The sequence below is a fragment of the Chrysochloris asiatica genome, unplaced genomic scaffold (assembly GCF_000296735.1).
Source record: "Chrysochloris asiatica unplaced genomic scaffold, ChrAsi1.0 scaffold00016, whole genome shotgun sequence".
NCBI classification, from domain to species: Eukaryota; Metazoa; Chordata; class Mammalia; order Afrosoricida; family Chrysochloridae; genus Chrysochloris; species Chrysochloris asiatica.
Genome location: NW_006408534.1, coordinates 20,679,509 through 20,684,389, shown reverse-complemented (window position 1 = coordinate 20,684,389; position 4,881 = coordinate 20,679,509).

Sequence of the window (4,881 nt, the reverse complement as noted above, 5' to 3'; positions counted from 1 at the left end):
GCACACACCTTTTCTGATTTTACTTCACACAGTATCCCCTTGTTCTTTTTGAATGACTGCCTCTTGGTATGTGTATAGAATCTGCATGAGCAGCATTAAGTGTTCTAGAATTCTCATCTTTCACAAAGTTATCCATAATTTGTTATGATCCATACAGTTGAATTTCTCTGCACAGTCAATAAAAGCCAAATAAATATCTCCTGGTATTCTTCGCTTACAGTCAAAATCCATCTCACATCTGCAATGATAATACTCATTCCACATCCTCTCAATCTGGCAAGAATTTCTGGTAGTTTCCATTGGCATACTGCTGCACCCATTTTTTAAATTACCTTCAGCATGATTTTGCTTGATTGTGGTAATATTTTTTGATAATTTCCACATTTTGGTGGATCACTTTTCTTTGGAGTAGGCATATATATGGATCTCTTTCAGTCAGTTGACCAGTTAGCTATCTTATAAATTTTTTGTTTAGATGAGTGAGCATATACACTATTCATTAGTTATAACAATTCAATTAAATTGTCATGCTATGAATTCATGGAGCCTTGTTTTAAGTCAGTGTTTTCAGTGCAGCTTGGCCTACTTATTTCAATACCGTTTACCCTTGATCATATGCCACCTCCTTATATGTTTGTATATCGATTAATTATTTTAAATACAGTAATTGTGTATTCCTTCCATCTTCTGTTAATGCTTTCTGCATGTTTCAGTATTTTGCTGTTGTTGTTGGATGTCATCACTTTGGCTGTAACTCACAGCAACTCTATGTACAACAGAACAATACACTGCTCAGTCCTGCACTAACCTCACAATTATTATTACACTGGGTTCCATTGCCGCTGCCACTGTACCAATACATCTCATAGGAAGACTCTGTCTTTTTCACAGAACCTCCACTTAATCAAGCATGATGTAAGTTTCTCTGGGTACTAGTGTCTTCTGATAACATACTTAAATTATGAGAGACAAATCTCACCATCCGGGCTTTTAAGGAGCCCTCCAACTGTATTACTTCTTTCAACACAAATGTGTTTGTTCTTCTGGCAGTCCATGATGCCTTCAATATTCTTCTCCAATACCATGACTCAAATGTATAAATTCTTCCAGTCTTCCTTGTTCACTGTACAACTTTCACATGCAAATGAGACTATTTAAAATAAGGACTTGAAACAGCCTTCGATATGGATTACATCTAAATGTTAAGAAAACAAAAATCCTCACCACTGGACCAATAAACAGCATTCTTATCAATGGAGAAGAGATTGAAGTTGTCAAGACTTCATTCTTCTTAGATCAACTGTCAACACTCACGGAAGCAGTGGTCAAGAGATCAGACAACGTATTGCATTGGGCAAATCTGCTGCACAGGAACTTTTTAAAGTATTGAAGATCAGAGATGTCACCTTGAGGACTAAGGTGTGCTTGACCTAAGCCATGGTGTTTTCAATAGCCTCATATGGATGCAAAAGCTGGACAGTGAATAAGGAAGACCGTAGATTAATTGATGCCTTTGAGTTGTGGTGTTGGAGGAGAATACTGAAAGTGCTGTGGACTGCCAAAAGAACCAATAGATCTGTTTTGGAAGAAGTACAACCAGAGTGCTCCTTGGAGGCCAAAATGGCTAAGCTTGTTTACTCCTACTTTGGACACATTGTCCAGAGAGAACAGTCGCTGGAGAAGGATGTCATGCTGGGTAAGGTGGAGGGTCAGAGAAAAAGAGGAAGACCCCCAACGAGATGGATCAGCCAGGTGGCATCATTGATGGCATCAAGTGTGGCAGCGGTAGTGAGGTTGGCCCAGGATCGGACATTGTTTCGTTCTGCTGTGCGTGGGGTCGCTATGAGTCAGTTCTGACTCAATGGCACCTGACAACAACAACAACTTGGCTTAGGAACATCTTATACCTCAAACTAGTATCTTTGCTCTCAAATACTTTATAGTGGTCTTATGCAGCAGATTTGTGTAATGTAACAGGTCATTCGTATTCTTGACTGTTGCTTCCATGAGTGTTGATTGTGGATCCAAGCAGTCATTTGACAACTTAAATCTTTTTTCTATTTATCATAAAACTATTTTTTGGTCACATTGTGAGGATTTTTGTTTTCTTTATATTGAAGGGCAACCCACAATGAAGGCTGTAGCTACATTCTTTGATCTTGATCTGTAGGTATTTTAAGTCCTCATAACCTTCAGAAATAAAGTTTGTGTAATCTGCATATAGTGGTGGTTGGTTGTGTGCCATGGAGTTGTTTCCAACTCATAGCGACCTCATATAAGGTTTCCAAGGTGCATCTGGTGGGTTTGAACTGCTGACCTTGTGGTCAGTCTAGTGCTGATCCTATACTTCTCCATCAAGAGGTTGTTAATAGTCTTCCTCCCATCCTGGTTCCATGTTCTTCTTCATATAACCCAGCCTCTTGAATTATTTGGTCAGCATACAGATTGACATGAATTGATGAAAGGATACAAGCCTGGCTAACACCTTTTTTAAAATTTTTAAATCATGTCCTAAGTATAAGAGATGAAGTCTGGTCATCTTGGTTTCTAAGAAGCAGTCTATTTGTACTTCTTCTAAAATAGATTTGTTTGTTCTTCTGTCAGTCCATTGAACCTGTAATAGTCTTTTCCAACAGCATATCTCAAATGCATCAATTCTTACACAGCATTCCATATTCATTGTCCACCTTTCACAGGAATATGAGGCTATTGAAAATACCATATCTTGGTATTTTAGTACTCAAACTGACATCTTTACTCTTGAACACTTTAAGTATGTCTTGTGTAGCTTATTTGCCTATTGCAATATGCCATTTGACTTCTTGACTGCTGCTTCCATGAATGTTGATAGTGGATCCAAGCAAGATGAAAACTTCAATCTTTTCTCCATTTATCAAGATGTTATTCATTGGTTCAGTGGTGATGATTTTTGTTTCCTTTACATGCAACCATAAAAGAATGTTTCTGCTGGTCTTTCAAACTCTCTCTATTTGTCAGTTTTAGTGATCCATATGTCACACTCCTTCTCCTTTACCCATTCAGCTTCTGTCTCAATCCATGTATCTACACACAGAACCCTGATGTTGCAAGGTTGTGTGTATATTAATATTTGCATCTATCCCATTTAGCCCATGCATATTTCTCTGTGTTTTCAGCTATCTTTATTATTCTAAAGCTGCCTCCATTTTCTAGTATATCACCCTCCCTATTACCCAAGCTAACATGTGTCTACTCTTTAGCCAATTAATTCCTCTCCCATTCCTCCCACCTCTGGTACCCATAAAATCATATTTGTTTTAGTTTGGAAACTTTTTCTTAAACTTTTACAATAATGATCTCATAAAAATATTTGTCTTTCTGTGATTGATTAATTTTACTCATAACTCCTCCAGGGACATCCAAGTTATGAGGTGCGTCTCACATTCTTTGTTATTCTTCAATATTGCATTATATTCTCTTGACTGGTGTATTTAATCCATTGATGTTCAGTGTAATTATTGATAGGTCTGAATTGGTTGCAGTCATTTTGTTTTGTGTATTATTGCAGTGTTGCTAGATATCTTTTTTTTTTTCTTTCTTTCCAATCTTTTTAATGACCTTTTTTTCTTTCTTTCTGTATGATGTTCTTGATGACATCCTTCAGCTCTTCTGGTCTTCAGTGATTAGTCTAATACACTGAATATGTTCTTGAGATGATCTATAAATCCAGTTGGGATATATTCAAGGCCATATTTTATTTCTCAGGGACTTGTTTTCATTGTATTCATTTTCAGGTTAAACTTACATAGAAGCAATTGATGGTCTAATATGTAGTCACCCTCTGACCTTGTTGTGTCTGATGATCTTTTTAACTATCTCTTTCCACACGTGTATTCAATTTGATTCTTGTGTGTTCCATCTGGTGAAGTTTAAAAAGTTATTTGCAATAAAAATTGGTCTTGACAAATTCTATCATGCAATCTCCAGCATCACTTCTATCACCAACGCCATTATTTTCCAACTACTGATCCTTCCTCTTTGTTTACAATGTTCACATTACAGCCACCAGTAATTATCAATATATCTTGATTACATTCTAGATCTCCAAACATTTCTGCCCTGATGCATCTGGGTAATAAAATGTGGAAGAAAATATTGATAGGATGATAATATTCAGCTGTGAATGCTAGCAGAGTTTGTTGCAAAAATTTCAAATTCTATCATGGGTTTAAAATTTGCCATCACAGAAGCAGGATTGGGTATTTCACTAACATTAAAGAATTAGACCCCAAATCCTTGGGTATTGAATCTCCACAATCCAGGGATAGAAGGTTGTAACACTGGTGGAGTGGCAGAATAACCACAGCAGCAGAACCAAGGCCCACCGATCTGTAGACATCCTAACCCACAAGTACAGCTGAGTGACTTTTGACAGGAAGCTTGCTTGTAAAGTAGTGTGCCTCCAGACACTTAAGTGAGGGAGCTGCGTTTGCTGACACATACAGCTAAAGCCAAGTACCTTCAGGCTGAGGCTTCTGGTGAAGTGGTGTGTCCTGTGGACATTTATCAGCATATGACTGTAACAAAGGTGTCCTGAGTGTGTTTGATCCTGTATTGTAACAAGTTAACGTCCCTAAAAAACTCCATAACTGTTAGTATGCTATTTGAGTTCTGTGTGGCCGTTGCAATCAATTATCAAATCTAGCTGATTAGTAGGGTTGTGAGAGGATGATTTTTGTCACATATTTTTGCATAATCTTCTTAACCAATGGTGCTGGAGTAATTGGGCTTCAATAATTGAAGAAAGAAACTTGATCTAATTTTATACAAAATTTTATGTACATTTTAAACAAAAATTAAATTAACTCAAAGGGAACCCTGGATTTTAAACGATGATATAAA